Source organism: Corvus hawaiiensis, chromosome 8 (assembly GCF_020740725.1).
Source record: "Corvus hawaiiensis isolate bCorHaw1 chromosome 8, bCorHaw1.pri.cur, whole genome shotgun sequence".
Classification (NCBI taxonomy): Eukaryota; Metazoa; Chordata; class Aves; order Passeriformes; family Corvidae; genus Corvus; species Corvus hawaiiensis.
The window spans coordinates 20,665,621-20,684,606 of NC_063220.1; the positions used below are offsets into that span (position 1 = coordinate 20,665,621).

The window sequence follows — 18,986 nt, forward strand, 5'->3', positions numbered from 1 at the left end:
TCCAGGAGTGAGCAGAAGTCACCTCTATATCATAGTTTTATTGGACTGTGTGAAACAAGTTATCTGCCCAGTGTCTCGTGAAGAGGAACTCATCATACACGCATGGAAGCACCTTCCATCCAAACAGGCCCTACTAGGAAACAGCTCAGGTCACACCAGTGAAGTAATTCAGCAGGCAACAGAGTGAAATCCACCACTGCTACTAGACAAGGACACAGTATTTTACTACAACTCCTTCTTCCCACCCCCCAATAAATTAATAAAAACAGAACACCAGCCCTCCTGATGGAATGATAAACTGGGTCTCCTGACATTCTATGTTAAGGAAAACACAGTATGGCTTGGATACCAGCAGGTACAGGTTTCAAAAAGCTGAAAAATAAGAATTCACCTCTGCAACTATTTAGCTCTGGGTCCATGATGTCTTTCACTGAACAGAATTAAGTAGTACTGTAACTTTAAGGATGTAAACAGATGCAAATTACAGGCTTCTGAACAAGGACACCAGTTATGCAAGTCCCATTGGACCTTACTAAATAGATTTAAGTTTACCCCAGCTTGCTCTGGATACTTCTATTCTTTGAAAATTCCTAATGTTAAGTTTTCGCAACAATGTAATGTGTTCAGAGCAGAACAGCCCCTTCCTAATTAACAACTTTACGCGCGCTAAAAGGTGAAATCCCACTCAGCTCTAAGTAACCACTGAAGATGCACTCGAAGCATTTGTAACACAAAAAATCTAATGTTTTTAAATACTCAGAAATTTTAGATCTTGCAGAAAGCTGTAGTTTCATTATCTCTTCATGACCCAGTACTTTCTATTTCCAAACCTGACCAGCTACTCATTGCTTTCCCACAGTGGGAATCCTCAAAAAAACCGCCATGTTGCTGAAGTGTGGCTTGCGAATCAGCACGTACACATAGAGGACCTTCATAAACCCTCATTCAAGATGCTATTGATTCTAAACATGGACATTTCACATGAACAAACGAGAGACAAATAGTAATGGCAGGATCCACTTCATCTAACTGGAATTACTAAAATGTCAGGCATCTAGACAGTTGCCTCTGTAGTCAATGGTGAGCGACAACGGCTTTGAGGGGACAAGTAATCCTGCCCTACAACGAACACGTAAGCTGGAACAAATCACCACATGGCAGTGCTTTTCTTTTTCTACTTATTATGGAAAGAGCCTGGAAACCTAGGGGTTTTTAACAGGCATGAGTTTCCCCTAGGAATCACAGCAATAAAATCTCTGTCACAGCCTCAGGTGGCAATAGCCAAGATCATGACATCTAGCTAGACGTGGATCACAGCACACAGGCAGCAGCCCCCTTTTGCAGGGCTATTCTCATTCCCTGCTGCATGGTGATGCTTAATACTTTACAAAATGAAAGGGAACAACTGGCAGTGACAAGCATGCAGATTTCTTCTCCCATCAAAACAGTGTATACATAGCTGGGTAGCATCAGCTTGTAATAGACTTAAATGTGTGCATTTTAAAGTTGTGGTTTGTGTTGGCAGTGAGATTGTTTGAAGCCAACCATATTTGGGGGAAATACCACAGCTAAAGGGGTCAATTCCAGACTGGACATATGGCTGTACTTAAAATACAGACCAGGCTATGCTGGAAAGTTTAGGATCCTGTGGCATTAAGATAACTAACAAAATGGCAAACAGCACAGTTCCTTGGCGAAAGTGGAAAGTCTGGAACAGTAAAACAGCAGTTTCATAACAGAGTCACCCTTTCACCTTCCCAAAGTTTCCATGGGGGCTGTGCATTCAAATTAACTAAAATCCTGGCACCCCTCTCTGCTCTGACAGAGATGAGGTTAGGGCCCATCTCATAAAAGCTGTGTTAGGGTCCATATTCCGCAGAGGAAAAAATCTGCACCTTGGCTGCCACCATAGTCCGAAGGATTGTCATTGATCACTGGTGGTCTCTGGGTACAACATCTTTGGAGTATGGGGAGATCTGGACAGCTGTACAAATTGTAATAGTGTCGCCAATACAGTGTAATGCATTTAAACATAAGATGCTTAACATATGCTGCACTGGACACCAGAGATGGTACGGAGTCCTCTCAGCTGGCTACATAGTTACCGGAGAAGTGCAGATTTACTCATTTCCAACCTGTTTTACTGCTCCTGTGCTAACAAACCCAAGGTAGCCTTAACTAATTGTAAAATCAGGTTGCATTCCAGGAACAGTCAATATCAGCTGTATTTAGTAAGCTGTTCTGGTGGATCCTGTTGACAGATTCTGATGTCGAGAGATAAAAAAATACAACACCAAGAGAAAGAAATATAGATTATGTCCATGAAAGATTTATGCACATTATTGATCATATAAATCCAGAGACAACATTACAGACTGGAAACGGAATGAGCTGTTTCCTGAAGTAAGATTTTAGACCATGATCTTTTTTGCACCGTACTCATCTATTTAAAGAGATGGCAAAAACCCTGTGTCACAAGGCAACTCCCCATTTGCACAGAATAACCATGTTGCATTCTTTATTTTAGCCTTTTCTAAGCAAGTCCACTGACAGCAAGGCAGTCATTCATGCAGGCAGAGATTTCTCTTTCAGCCAAGGGTTTTTAGGCATCTGTTAGTACGTGTTTGTATGTTCCAATTAAACTGAATACTTACTGTTGTAGTCTCTGAATTTATATAACCTCTATTTCAGCTCATGTAACAATAATGCTTAAAATATACTTTTATTCCTATTCCTGTTAACAGTTTTAATATTAATTGAGCTATGTGATCCTAAGATACAGTGTGGTATTAATTTGAGCTCTAGAATGTCAACAGGAGAAGAAAAGGCAGTTCATCGTGGTAACAAAATGCTTCACTATCAGTCTGCAAAATACACATGACATTTAGAAGACAGTGCTCCTCACATCCTTTTGAACTTTTGCAAGGATCTGTTACAAAATGCCATTAACAACTGATAGATTCGTGTAGCATTGGGAGAGAAACAAATTGGCTCCCACCAACAGTCTTGTGACCTCCAGCATGGTTAACACGGGACCCAACACCCTCCTGCAATGATACAGTCCTGCACAGCAGAAGTCCTCACCACATGGGAGGCTCTTAAATTCATGAAAACACATTGTCTTACTAAACTAAATTACTTGGATTTAGGAATATTTCTCATAGAGATAAAATACAATAGAGAATTTTCACTAATGAGAAAGTTAGTTCAAGTTAATTATGCAAGTTTACACTCAGGCAGCCCTGGACATCTTCAAACAGCTGGGCATACATTAAATTAGCTTAGCTGCATTTGTAGGTACATGATACTAGGCTTATTTTTGTATTAGGAAAACACAGAAGCCAAGGTTGAAATTATTAAAAAGTTATTCTGTTTGTTTAGTCTTGCTTCCACGGAAGTCAATCAAAAATTGTCAGTCACAGATTTGCATTTCCATAGGATCCCTTTATACCCCTGTGGTAGGGCAAAGAGCCTAGTTTTAAGTATCTTGACCCTGCCAGGCAGTGTAATGGAGCCTTAGTGGAAATAAGAATTAGGCCTCCATCAGCTTGAATAGGAATGGATTTACATAACTGCCGTGTGCTTTTGAAAATTCTACCCAAAACAGCCAGATTATTTGACCAATATGACACAACAGGCGTGTGACAGACAGTACAACTCAGTTTGCCTGGCATTAGTGAGCACTAGACCAAATCAGTCCCTCAATATGTTTCTATCTTGGAAGAGGGCTCAGTTACACAGAAATCTTTAAATTATTTTAAAGGACATTTTAAAAATAGAAATGGTATACAACATTTGATCCAATGCTGATCACCCGTTACCAAGCTGCTCAGAAGTAAGTGCGGTCCATGACAAGCTACTTTAAGGGGAGAACAAGATAGATATGCAAAGGGTTCCCACCATTAAAAGATGGTAATATCAACCAGGTCATTTCAATAATGTGTGTAAAAGATGGACAAAGACAGAAAGGCTGAAGGAATCTTACAGAAATAGAATTCCAAAAAGAATCCTGGCTAAGAAGATGGGCCTGAATGCAGGGAGCATTGAGGCTATCTACCCTCGCTGGATACCAACCCACTGCACGCACTCTACATGGATACTTAATTCCTCTAGCTTCCAGCATGATTAAGACTGAGAAATGCCCTGCATGTGAATATATGTGTATGACTTGGGGCTGAAATGCTGTCTCAAGAAAACCACCCAAGTTTGTTTAAAATTCTATCGGCTCAGTAGGCTGTTCCCTCCATCCTCCCCTTACCCCCCCTCCCCGCCATCACTGGTTACACTTTAACCATGTATGGAAGAGTTGCCAGAGGTCTGAGCCATTAAAACCTACAGAGAATAGAAGAACTTGGCAAACATGAAATAAAAGCAATTTAAATGGCTCTGAGACAGCCTGCTTCCCCTTGCTACTGAAAATGTGATAGATGTGTTGCCATTTCTGTGTCGGAGATCACAATCTGAGGTTTCTGACATGTCTATAAATTTAACTACACATAGTGTGCCTTCAAAACTGTTTGAATACAAATTATCACATCAAAACCCGCAGATCTTTTGATCTTATTAAAAACAACAAAGCAAACAAAAAAACAACACAAACACAAAAAAATCCTACACCCCGACACTTAAAGTAGTAATCCTGTGTATTATCTGCAGACAAGCTTCCTGCCAAGTATTCTTGTACATGCCAAAAACTATGGTTATTTTTGAACACTTTCTTATTTACAACCCTTTAGTGTGCATGAAACAGTGATGTTCTGCCATTTTTAAGAGTCGTTGATCACAAGAAAACCTCTAACACATCTCTTCTCACAGCACATGATTTATGGGGAGAACATTACAGCAGTCTTCCTTTTCCCTATAAGAAACAGACATTGAAGAAAGAAAAAAAAAAAAAATCCAACACAACACTGAGAAAAGATGCAGGATACAGGAAACATTGTATAGAAGCTTGCACAATGATAAGACACTACCCAGAAGCATGTGGAATTTACCATGGACAACATCCTGCTCCTGGTAATACTGTAAGATGCAAAGAGAATGAATGAATATGTTTCCCCCCTTTCTCCATATTTTAGAAGACTACCAGATTTGCCTTTAGAAAAACAGATTTTCTGATGATGCTCCCTTTCAAACCTTTTAGGATGTTCTCATTTAGAGAGTTGCTAATAAATCACAATTCAGTGTGATATCTTCTCCCTGAAGATAATTCAGGGGACTCAGATTCTCACAGAGCTCATTGAGGAGCTGGAATCCAGGAAATCTAAGGTTTATTCCCAGCCTTCTGCAATCACTGTGCTAGAGAGTCGCATCTCATTTTCTCAATTGAAAAACAGAACTAAACCACCAGTCTCCTTTTCAAACACTTAAAAACTTGATCAATACCCCATAAAAGCTTTACATTTCTATTACTGTGTTAAGTACTCAGCCCTTCCACCTGAAACCAACCAGATTTTGACATTTATTTTTCATACTCTCCCAGAATATTCCAGATGACATTTATACCAATTCCACCACAGCATCATTATTCAAGAGCAGAGATTTACTGCTCTATCAACCCAGAATAACTGATTTCAAATGCAATTAGTCCAGGTCTCAGTTCTACTGCTGTAAACCCAAGTTGTGGCCCTCATCACGGAATCTGATCCATGCCACTACTTGCAGCCATACAGATCCCAAACAGAAAATGTGCTTTTGTCTGTCCAATTACAAAATAATTTAGGAAGTGCAACACAGAAAAATACAGGTCCTAAGTGATTCTCAGTGCCATTTGACTTCTGACAGCATCATTAATTATTTCTTTACTTCTAAGAACCCCACCTTCTCTCCTACCCCAGGCATCCTGACTCCCTGACATGAATAATTTGGGAAGAAGGAGAATACTGTGTACATTGAAAGACAAATGCACCTATGCCTTTTTTTTACTTCATGGATGACAGCCTTTCTATGCATACTATCCACAAAGTATATAATTACAGAAAATTAGTATTCTATTTTTCATCAAATTCATTAATTTCAAAAAATCTTTAAAGTACCACTTCCATATGAAGTAGAAAATCATATATTTAAATAACACTATCTATAACTCTTTTACTATTTTGCTCCGTCCATTAATCATTAATGAGGACACAAACTTGCTGTTTACCCATTTTTCTTCAATTTTTCTTCAATTTTTTAACCCCAGCATCAGATTCAGCAGAGCTGAGAATTATTTTCTCACATAGAACATATTAGGGCACTGAGTAAGGATGAAAACTCTGAAGAGGTGTCTGAGAGCAAGCTGCAAAACAGGTTAGCAAAGATTTGAGTGCCAAAACCTTCTCATAACCTGGCAAAATGATGAGATATAGACAAAAAACCCCAGAGTTTATTCAGAGTTTATTCTCCGTGAAAATTAAGTGGGTCCTACAAGTCTTGTTTGCTCAGAACATACAACTGTGGGAATTCAATAGCTAATCAAGTTAGGGGCTGGGTGGGATTTCTTATACAACAGGACAGCCCTGAGTTATGTGCTCTTGGTCCTGGGGAACCTACCACATACAGAGTCAACAGATTGAAATGGAATCTAAAAATAATTTTAAAAGTTATATTAACACATGATCATGTGCTAAACATTACTGCAGCTTGTGTAGTGAGGGACATCAATATATAAATCTATGCTTCCGTCCCTTCAGATATTACCAGAAATTACAACCAAAAATAAGAGACAAATCTCTCACTTCTGTGTATTGATTGAAGAGAAGAAAAACAGACATGCTCTGTGTGACAGATATGACTCTTTTCTAATAAAGATTTCAGCAGTTCTTTAATTCAGCATATGCCTTTTATATGGATAAATATAGATGAAACAGTTACCTGAAATAATGTTTTCATATTTCAGTATTTTTATCACAGCATTACCTAAAGGTCCAGTCAAATCCTATCCCTAATGTGCTAGGTGTGTGTAAGACTAGACACTTTATCAGACTAGTTCACAGCCAGTAGAGACAAATGAAGCATCATTACATTCATAGGCAGGGAAATTTAATGCAGACAGATGACATAAAATGCTAGAGATCACACAGAGTTAGATATTAAACTTGCTCCTCTTAGCGAGCCCCAGTTCACTGCCAAAGCTTTTTCATCTGCCACAGGGGAGGCTGGACAAGGGTGCTGTGCCCAGTTATGCCTCCATGTAGTTATTTCTCTCACTTGTTAGCCACGGACCATAGGTGTGCAAAACACACATACGATGGCCATATAGAGAGGATATTGTACTTAAGAGGAGACCATTCAGTCATCTCAAAGGAGTCTCAAGGGAAATCTCTCCTGCTGAGCAGGCAGTAAGCTCTCTACAAGGTGCTTTAAAAGCTATTAGCCACACTCTGGATTCTGGCTCTTCCTCTAAATGACTGCCTCTATTGAACTGTATGCCTTAGGAAGCTGTGGAATAACAAACTTTGTCATTTAAGTGTCAAGAAAATATTCAGGAAAAACTTAATAGAAAACCGAGTCAGAGTGTTTAGAGCTGTTCAGCCTCCTGAACTCAGGCCATTAGCAGCTACCTCAAGGCACTGATGGGAGAACTGGGAAAGTACGTATGGATGCTGCAGAGTGGGACTCCTCTTCACTTGGGAGCAGCAGCAGGCTGCTTTATGTGCAACAATATATAATGTAGCTCCAGCCTTTCAGAATGACCATAAATTGCTAAGCAATATGATGAGTACCTAAAGGAAACTTTAAAGTTGAAGTCAATCATGAGAAAGAGAGAAGGATACTATGTTCAGCTATCACCCAAATCTACCTAAATCAAGGTGGTTTCTAAATGACCCTGGATTTACTATAACCTCTGCTTTATTTTATCTTGGTTTTCCCAACTAGAACAGAGGGGCTGTTCATAGCATGGAGCTATGCCAGAATGAAATCCAAATTTAATTTCTTAAACCAGAGGTTGTGGAGGAATTCCCATACCCCAGAGCAGTTGCTGGGCTCTCTCCACAACACAGGTTACTTATGGCCATAGGAAAGCCCAGTGCAGTCACACCACACGGGCTGTTTGCTGCCATGCCAATCTCAGATGAGGTGAATATTGCCAGGATTGATGCAGGTGACTACTGGAATAGAATAAAATTGGAAAATGACAGTGAAGAACCTGCCCTGATATCAACCACAATGCCTGTCCTCAGTCCGAGCACCTGCATGCTCACAGACTACCGAACTTTTGAAATGAAAGAAATTCTCCCATGTGTATGCCAGAATAACCAAGAAAGACCTAACCCTAGGTCTCATTCAAAATGTTTGAAATGTGCTACTAATTATTGAGTCAAATCATCAAGTTTGAGTCTGGCCCTAAATTGTTCCAGCTGCAGCTGAGAAATCTAGAATCAAACCCAAACTTTAAGTTTTAAAGGCTTAATGTCAGTCTCAACTTTCTGTTAAATTAAGACAATAATTTAAGCCACAAATTAATTTAATTATTAAGCAGGCTTGAAACTGAGCCCACCTTACTTCCAGTTTTAGTAAAAAAAAAAAAAATCTCAACTTGAATTTGCAGTTTATGCATAGCATCTCTTTTACTTTTGTTTCAGGATATTCATTTGGGGAAATTTAATAGGCAAGAGATGCCTATCTGAGAATGGAATTGATCAGGAATGCAGTTACAACGGAAAGAATTTCAACAGACCATAAAAGAGAAAGAGAAGAAAAAAAGAAAAGCCTACTACAAGAATAGTCCAGCAAAATGCAACTGTAGTGAGTTTGGGCTGTTTCCCAGTACTCCAGGGGGAATTCTGCTATTTGCTGAGTTTAGTGAATGTAATCTAGTGCAGAAGGAAAAAGAAGTGCCGCTGCTTTCACCATTTTCTCAGTTCTGCTTCGTATGAGAAATCATATAAAAGACAGAAAAATTATTGTATTACTGTGAAAGCACACAGAAACTTGCAAAGCAGATGTTCTCAGCATACATAAGAATGACTGATTGGACACTGAATAAAAGTACACAACCAGAATGAAAAAAAATAAACCCACTCAGCAGGCAGAGATGAATCAAGAAATAGGGGACTCAAAAAATAGTTTGGAAATAACATCGGTAGTGGTAAGTCAGTCTCATTTTGTTAAACAGTAAAAGGAAATCAATACTTTCCACTACACTTCATGGACAACACTATTTGAGTTACTTTCCTCCAAGAATCTCAGTATGCAACTTTAAGGAAATTAAAAATCATTCAGAACATACACAAACAGTTAACAGGAAATATAAAATGAAGTAATTGAAACAGAATCTACCTCCAAAACCAGCAGATACTCCACAAGTTATTTATAGCAGAAAATTTACAAAAGATTGGAAAGGTCTTAAACCTTCTGAGGCTTTAAATACTTACTTCTTGCAGCCAAAATCACATCAGAGGAATATCCAGGAAATTTTTTAAAAGATTGCATTAAGGAGCTTAACTAGCTGAGAACATGATGTAGCCTTTCCTTTGGACTATCCAGCCATAGGCATTTACTCATTCAACAGAAGCACAGAGTATGATACTGTAGTGCAGCCTTTTACATAGGGATACCAAAGAAGGGGGAGGGAGGGGAAAGCCCTTCCCCAAAGATTTTAGTTCAGCCCACTCATTAAAATACAGAGTGGAAACAGCTGCTGCAGAAAGGAAGAGGATTTCCAGGCAATTTTTTATTAACTTTCTTAGGTGTAAACTCATTTCATTCTGAAGTCTCAGTAAGAAAAATAATTTTCTTTTGAATTTCACTCTTCCTCTGCATTGCTCTTTAAGAAAGTGGCTCTAGCTCCACTTACTAATAAAAATAACAGTAGATAGTCAGCTCTCTGTTTTCAAAATCATTACATCTCACTAGGGGAAAACAGATCCCTAACAGAACTCCCTCTCCACCATGCAAGCTCTAGTACCAGGACACGTGTGCTTTGTAACACTTAAGCCTTAACACAATGTAATATTCATCTCAAATTACTTCCCACCAAGAAGTCCCAACCAAACAACAAATACAAGCTTACTGATAGCAACATTTAGAATTGATAGCATGCTTCTTAGAGATTAGCACCTCAAAGTTAAATCTAGATAAAGAACAGAGGAAGGAGGTAAGAACAATGAAAGCTCTTCAACTGTTTGACTGGGAGACACTGAATAAACAAGGATTCTTCAGTCTGAGAAAGAGTTGGCAGAGGGGAGATGAGAAAGTGTTCCATGAAATCATGAAATGCACCAAAAATGCTAATCTGGGAATGGCAGCCCATTCCTTCTGGTAACAAGAACTAAGGGGCACTGAACCCAATCTTTAGGCAGAAGTTTTAAAACAAACAAAAGGAAGTTATTTCTCACGTCATGCATAAAAGGACTGCAGAGCTTGTTGCCCAGGATCTTGTGGAAGTCCACTCTGTGAGCAAACTCAAAAAACGAAATTCAAAAAAATGAAAGAACGGTCCTAATCCTAGAACTTTTGGCTTGGGAAGCTATCAACCACAAGTTACTAGAAGGTGTGGATATCTCAGGTGTGGTAACAATTTGAATTTGCCCTCTGCATTAATCCTTCCCCTAAACCACTGACACTGACCACTGCCAGACCAGCAGTCTACATTAGAAGGATCTCTGAGCCACAACAGTGCCCATTCTCATATGCTCATTTATCTCATTTTCACAACGCTCCTTAATGAGAAATTGTCTGTATTATTAGGTCAACTTCACAGATGGGGAATTAATTATGTACATCAAAGTCCAGAGTAGCACAACTCTTTGGAAATTTTGAATGGTAACCACAATTCAGAAGTTAGGTATTATCCTTAAAAGTCATCCTGAAGTGAGTTTCTACTTCTAAAGGGCAGCACCCTTTCAAACCTCTGCACTTGTGACTGTTGCCTGTTCACTCCAGTACACCTACTCCAGTGTAACTTCTTTAATGGGCAAAGTTATTCACCAACAGGAGATTTTCCACAATGATTTGAGCAGCTATTACTCCTATTTCCTGCTCTCTCTTTGCCTATAGTTGCAAAAACTAATGCAGGTTGGTAGTGAAATCTTACTGTAGCACACTGTTTTTAAATATATATGTGCTTTTCATATATTATCAAATAGCATTTTTTGGTGTAAGGCAAGCTGGCTTAGAGTAGCAACTAGCAAATAGATTATCAATCAAGGTTGTTGTTTTGTTGTTTGCTTTTTTTAAAATAAGAGACATACTTTAAAAATACTCTCAGAGTGGCCATTGTGTGGTAAAAGGGGTAACTGCTCACTGACCTTGCTCGTACAACAGCTTGTCTGAATTAATACTGAGAAACAAGATACTTTTATGCAAAATAAGTAAATTGATTTGAGACCCTTTTCATATCAGGTCTGAGAAAAGCAGACAGAAACTCTGTTTCTCTTCACTGCTCCTAATTTTAAACAGGGGCTTCATAGCTTTTTGTCTGTCTCAGTGTATTTAATGTTTCCTGGAGGCCTGCAAAGGCATGCAAAATATTTTAGTTCAGGGCCTCTATATGGTTGTAATAGGAAATAGATGTCTCCCTTAAAGAGAGGGGTTAGTATAGAAACAGATTATCTGAATGACAGCAGAATCTTAAGTGTTTATTTCAAAGGGAAGGAAAGGACAGAAAAATATTTACTGCTTTCTGTCCACATTGTAAAATACAGATGCTGCCCATTTTCAGTTACTTCTTGTCTAAGTAATCCAGGTTATTGTCTGATCCTGTTCTCTTGGTCAGGATCTGTCTTCATGTTAAAAAAAGTTCTGATGCCATCTTTGACAGATAAATCCTTTAAGCTACAGGAGAGTTGCACAAAGAGAAAACTGGTTTCTAAAACCTGGGCTGGGCAAGACCTTATGCTTGTACAAGATATTTGGTCACCAGAAAGGAATCACAGACTTTTTGGTCTACCTGAGAAACTGCATGTTTCCTGTGTAAGGCTTCACACTATGCTGAAATAGCCTTTTGGAAAAATTCTGAGTGTTTCAGTGCTAACAGGTCGAAAAATGGTGGAGACAAATGTAAAGAAGGGTTCACTTCTTACTCCTATCCCCTCTCTTACTTCACCCAACCTGAAGGGTAAGTGCCATCCCTTCCCCAGCAGAGTAGAGGAAGATAGAACAGATGTTCTCTTTCCTCCTGCACAGGCCCTAATCAATAATCTTCAGGTCCTGATCTTTGACCCATTTGTGGCAGCAAGCTTTGATTCTGAGTCTCCTATTCTTGACAGGTCCACTCTTTCTCCTTTTCACTCTCTTAGGTACCTACTGCTAGAGAACCAAGACAATTAAAAGTAACTTTGGGACAATTATCCTTTCCTAGATGCGGTCTTACCTTCCCTATTTCAAAACTCGACTACAACTGATGAGATCTCTCCTCCTTACCCCTTCTTTCCCTCTTTTAATTAAAAGTTGCATGGTAAATCAAGAGGAATACAGAAGGACTTAGAGCAAATCTTACTATCTTCCTTTAGTTGCAACTACACCTCATATAAGAAGACATTAAGGAAATGGCTGATGGAGTAAGTGCAGTAGGTGCAACTCAGTGGAATGCTGGCTATCGAAACAACAGCCAAGTGGCAAGCATTTATTTTGTTCTGTAGATGAATGAGAGATCAATACCAATGGGACATATTCTGGGATGTTTCTGTATGCAAAGGCATTCCTCTTCATAAAGCAACTTTATGAAAATCCCCCGAAATAAGCAGACTTCTGACAATTCACTAGCTGGATAGGAAGTCCCTAAGGTGTTACAGAGGAAAATGGTCATTCAATAAATGCTGTTTTCCTCAGAACAAGTATCTTAGCACAAAGCCTTCACACACAAGTGTTTTTACAGATCAGGAAAGTTGCTATCATGTTTGAAGGTGCAAATGGATAACCTTCAGCAGGCTCAGTTGATGAGTTACACCTGTGTTATGAGCTGAACCAGCATAACAAATTATTGCAGCAACTGCAATTCCAACAAGATTTTCTGTGCAGCTCCTCAGAGTTTTCATCGTCTCATTTTAAAAATACATATTTTATTAAAAGTAATAAATCAGGTTTGGGATACCAGTGAATTTCTCCCAGTTCTGTTTTCTCCTTATGCTCTTTTCTATTGGGTGGATCAAAGAGATGAAAAGGAAAGGAGAGCAAATCTATTTACATCAAGGAAGAGGAAAAAGAAGAAAGGAGAACAATTTTTCAAGGAAAGGAAGGGATTTCGAAGCTGAAAAGTAAAAACTTTCTGTCTCACTCTGGAAACACAATGCAGTTATTCCTGACATTAAAACTGAAGATCTTCTTTTGCCACATTTTGTTATACAATTTACATAACCAGTTGTTTCCTTCTGGAAACATTCACAACTATTTCAAATTCAATACTGAGAGGGATAAGGGAGTTGTACTATAAATGGACTGGATGGCCAAATGCATCAAAACAACAATCTTTGGTTTTTGGTTCTGGAATGGCATGTAACGTATTACTAGTGATGCTATTCTCTCTGGAAAATTCACAGTGATTTTATTAATATCTGTAATTATTAATTTAAGATACATAAGATTATTAACTTTGGATTTAGACCAATGTTTCTACGACATAACCAAGGGGTTCATGGGATCATTCCCAAATTCTGCCATACTTGACTTTTTCAAGCCATTTCTATAGTCTGCCTTGAAGAACAGCTTCGCGTTTCAACAGAGACAAAGATCACTGAAAAGCTGTCAGTGAACATCTATCAGGACTGATCTCTTATCACAAACCCCTAGAAAGCAGTAAAGGGCTACTGCTCTTCAGCTAGCATCTGCAGGCAAATCAATGGGCCTCAGAAATCAGACACAACCCTAGATCCTAAGTACAATACTTTTGGATAAGGTCTCAATTCCCATTTTCAGCCTAACATGTACTAATACGTTCCTCAGCAGTGCTATCTTTTTAAAAAATAAACACTTTCTCAACACAGAGCAGCAAGTTGTCCATGCCTAGCATTTTTCATGACCATGGAAGATAAGGTTCATTTTGACTGAGGTCACAAACTGCAAGGCTTAATCTGAAGTTACATGGGGTATTTTAATACCTACCCTGAGCAAAGGAAGTTCACATTTCTCAGGATCCATTAAAAAAAAATGCACATGCTGTATGGAACCAAAGTGAAATTGATCTAACTTGGAAAACTGGTCGTCTGAGGAAATGTGATCAAGCATCTTAGATGCGGAACAGAACCTCAACAGTCTCAACCTTCTCACTGGATTGTGAAGCCACTCCCTTTCAGCTCCCTTCCCCACGCACCCTGAAAGCACTCTGCTTTGGGAGTGGCTTTTCTCACCAGGGAAGCGAAACTTTCTTTTAATGTGGTTCATGGAAAGTTTAGCTGGTTTTCTTTCTCGAGGCGAGTTAGGCTGGAAAAAGACATTAGTCCCAACCAAAATCCAGTATAATAACTCTGCCTGTCTGTGGACAGTTCTTTTCAACTTGCAAGGAAGTGATCCCACAACTGCAATTTCTTGTGTCTCATTATGGGAATGGTGGTATAGCAAAACCACAGAAAGAGCTGTACTGGAATTGTAGTTATTGTACAAGCACTTTGAGATGCTTTCATCCAAAAAAAGGAATTAGATCAATTCTAGGAGTCCTCTAAGTATAGGAAGAACTACCAATAAATTCAAGGGTAATAGAGGCAATGGGCTGCATGGGATGAATTTTATTTTAACTTGTCTTTAAGGATACACCATGGGATACAGAAACTGAGCTGGGGAGTATAAACAGTACAACCCCAAGGCATAATAAATGGATTTATTTCTGATCCAAAGTCTGCTATCAGTAACATGTATCAAGTTACTGCTTTCAATGAGCTTTAGATCAGTCTCCCATGAGCACCATGTAAAGGATATGAAGTCAGACACCTACCAAAACAAGGACAGTGTAATTTCAGCAATGTGTGTGTGGGGAAAATTTGCTTTCCAGAAAAAAAGGACCTGGGAGATGCTGCATATTATCAGATCACGGATTTACATAATGCAAAAGCTTTTATCAGTACCAAAAGCCTCAGGGTCACATACAAGGAACCAATCAGCAGTTCTGGGAAAGCTGCAGCTGGGTATTCCTCCTGTTTGACAAGGGCACATAGCAGCTTCCCCTTGTCTGTGAGACACCATTTTTTTCTTTGCTGGGTAGGTTTTTACCTGGATTTGTTCTCAGTTCACCTGATCATGTCACATCAACACTGGAGGTAACACAAAGTAAGGGTGAAGTTGGGATAAGGCCATATTCTTTCAGTAGCAGCCAGGACTTGGATCACTTTATACCAGTCCTGAAACCACAAATCCACAGAACTTAAAAGATCTTTTACAATTCAGTGCAACAAAGTAAAAGTGAAGAGAACAACTCAGATTCAAGAAACCAGGTGTTTAGGAACAAGTAAGCTTGTACTTCCAGAGCAATGCACTTGGCCCTTCTAAAGACAGAGAAACAAACATCTGAATTGACTCCCAAGGAAGAGAGGAAGGTCTAACTTAACACCATTCCTTTTTGGCTGGCTTAATGTTCTCCAGGTAGATAATTTTCTTCCTGATTACAGGGTGATAGCTCCCCCTCCATGAAGGACACACCATTTCTGATAAAAAGTCCTGCATGTTTACCACCTGCCCTGCTTTCAGCACAAATCCAAAGCACCCTGTTCCTTTCCCCGAGATGGCTCTATCTTAAAGGCAGTGCACTACCCACAGACAGTCCAAATTTTCACTTTCATTCTAGACTAGAGAGGTCTCTTGGTCACAGAGTTGCAGTCTGGGTCCCCCTCTGCCTATTTCTTTGATTTGGATGAAGCCTTATCCCAGCTCTGCCTCCTTTTCTCTCCTGTTTATCACTGCTGCCCTGGTGGTCCCTGCATGCTGCACAGCTGTTCCTCCTTCCCTCCTGCCTAAGCTAATTCTAAGATGCCTCCTTGGACCAGATGTTTTCCACGTGTTTCACTCTCTATTTTCTTCCCCACCCCCACCCCTTCCAAGGCAAGTAAATATCTCTCTCCTTGACCTTTCAGAATCAATCCTAAAGTATTCCTTAATCAACTTGCCCAGCTTGGTTCTGGGGCAGGCAAAAAACAAGTCTCTGCTTTTTCCTCTATAATAATATACATGGGCAGGAGACAAAAATAAGCTTTAACCTTGGCACAGCCTTTAGTTTCCATTTCACCTTTAGATGATCAGCTTTGGCTTTGGTATTTTTTTGGCTTTCTTTCTGGATTAAATTTTATTTCTTGGAAATACTTTGTTAAGCAGGATTAATATCCATATCACTTGCCACTTTCCCTTCTAATCATCCTTCTGTTTTCTAGCTGCCACTGAAGTCTTATTTACAGGTACAAATCTTAAGTTTCTAGGTACTTCACAGGTCCCATCCCCCTTCTCTGTGACATTTCCCACTCTCCATCTGTCTTTCCTTGGCACCAGTGCCTGCAGTGGCAGTAGACTTTAATACAAACTACCATAACTCTGCTTCATCTCTCAAAAATTGGTTTCATATCAGGCCAATTCAATCCAGTTTCACGAGCTTATGTCACCTTATGTTAACTGTAAATCAGACCTAAACCAATAAACTCCAGCTGGACCAGTACTGTAACACCCATTTTAAGGTACTCCAACTTCCAGTCACTCATATGTGTTGCAGTGGGGATACTGCAACACGCATATATCAAACCAGGAGTCCCATGGAAAGGAAATATATACGGACAGACAGATTCTTGATAGCTGTTTCAGAGATGTTTATTTCTCCAGCCACATGGCCGGGGCTCTGCCGAGGAACTGTTCCAGTCACGGGACCAAGGGTCCTTCTGCCCGCGCAGGGAACACAAACCAACCAATGGGAACGAGGCTGAGCAGGGACAGGGAAGCCCCGTGTCTGTGCCCTCAGGGCCCCTCTCCCAGGGCTACACGGCAGGGGAGGGACCCCAACACCTCACCCGTTTTATTTTAATAAAAGGAGAATGAAAACAACTGGATAAACATAACAAGAACAGTTTCAAAACAAAACAAGCCACCCTCCTGAGTCTTTAAATGTCCAATCAGATTCTGTGGAACATCTTAGGGCTGACAGAAGGGAGACAGAACTCTCTGAGCATGCTTTGTGGGGAAACTGAGGCAGGAGAGGGTTTAACTTCTTCCCTCCCCCTTTTCATCCCCCACTCGGCATTGGAAAGGGATTTTTGGGAAAACAATTGGCAAAAGCATGGTTTTGTGAGGGAAACCATGGATGAAAAAACGGATTAGGAATACACTGGGGGTAATAGGACATAGGGTAAAAGGGAAAGGTGGGATTAGGAAAGGGAGACTGTAGGGGGGGCTTACAATGGAGATATTGTCTAACATGACTACGATTTTTAGCATATATACTGCCTTTTACAGGAACACCATCAGGCCCAGTGACCTGCGATGCTTGTAACCCTTTTCTCCCTAGCACAATTTTGAATTCCACCACCTCTCCATCTCCCAAGCTTGGGATGCATTTTTCCGGGTTATTCTTTTTAATAGCAGTTCTATGCACGAATATGTCTTGCTGGTTGTCACAACTTGTTATAAAACCATAATTTTGCTTAACATTATACCATTTTACTATCCCTAAGATCTTAGTTACTATGATCTTTTCCTTTTTCCGAGTGGCTGCTGTTTTCTGTCTCGCTGCGTCTTTGCTCTCTCTTTCGCTTGCTCCCGTGTTGGAATTGTCGGGGCTGCTGGTGCCTGCGCACTCTTCCCGGGGTCGCGTTCGGGGCTGTGCGGGCCGGGCCGGGCCACGCCGCTCAGTTCTCCGTGCGTCGCCTCCTCTGGTCGCAGCTTCGCTGCCGCTGCCAGGCGCTGCACCCACGTCTCGGCCGGGCCCCCGAGCGACGACCCCCCCGCGCCCCGCTCCAGCGCGCGTCTCGGCTGGGCGCGGCTCCGTTCCACCGCCATCGCCGCCAGCCGCCGCCCGCGCGCCGCCCCTCTCGGCCGGGCGTTCACGGGGCTCGCTCCACCACGCGCTGCGCAGGACCGGGCAGGCACCGCCGGGTCCCGCTGCTCCCGCCGCGCCTCGCTCCGCCACCGACACTGCGGCTCGCGTGGCTCCGTCCGCGCGCGGGAACTGCCTCGCTGCTGCTCGCAGAGCGCTCGGTGCACGTGGCCTGGGCCGCATGGTCCCTGCGCCAGGCTTCCCTTCGCCAGGACACAGCTGACATTGCTCAACCGTCTCGGTAACTAAATAATATTCACGAAAATATTCTTCCATCGGCATATATTTTGACTCCAGTATTAACTGTGTCCAAACGGTTTTCCAAAAGCCCTTCGTAAGAATTAAATCCCAAGAAACATAGAAAAAGTTCTTAAACAACCATGCCAGGAAGTGTTTCAGTTCTTTTTGAGCTTGAATCAAGCTAAAATTTACAAATTGTTGTTCAAGAATCATTTTAAGTTTAAGATAAATGTCCATATGCAGCTCTGAGAGCCAAGAGTCTTCCCACAGTTCCTCCATAGTTTAGATATGGAATAGCAAAGCAAAACCAAGAAGAGGAATCCAAAGTTTCCAGGGTTTACTCACACAAATCAGTCGCTTAGGGATCGGGGATCGTTCTGCCCGCATTCTCCACCATTTGTTGCAGTGGGGATCCTGCAACACGCATATATCAAACCAGGAGTCCCGTGGAAAGGAAATATATATGGACAGACAGATTCTTGATAGCTGTTTCAGAGATGTTTATTTCTCCAGCCGCATGGCCGGAGCTCTGCCCAGGAACTGTTCCAGTCACGGGACCAAGGGTCCTTCTGCCCGCGCAGGGAACACAAACCAACCAATGGGAACGAGGCTGAGCAGGGACAGGGAAACCCCGTGTCTGTGCCCTCAGGGCCCCTCTCCCAGGGCTACACGGCAGGGGAGGGACCCCAACACATACGTAGAGATGGTTTTGCGGGAGAGGGATGGGTGCAGCGTTTCCATCCCCTCCTGTGCAATGTTATGTTTCTCTGAGCAGGCCTGCTCGCTTTAGGCCAAGTCCTGAACACGGTCATCAGTGTACCAA

At 41.0% G+C, this 18,986-nt stretch overlaps 1 protein-coding gene across 3 annotated transcripts in view; it reads right to left on the reverse strand.

Moving 5' to 3' along the window:
* SORBS1 (sorbin and SH3 domain containing 1) overlaps positions 1 to 18,986 on the reverse strand; it is a 167,002-nt gene that overhangs the window by 100,849 nt on the left and 47,167 nt on the right. The window contains exon 1 of one of the 3 annotated variants that reach the window (XM_048311186.1): positions 9,360 to 9,489. The exons of the other annotated variants lie outside the window; for them this stretch is intronic. The gene's annotated coding sequence lies outside the window, so the exon portion shown is untranslated. Of the gene's footprint in view, positions 1 to 9,359; positions 9,490 to 18,986 lie in introns of those variants that run through there. 3 annotated transcript variants of the gene reach the window in all.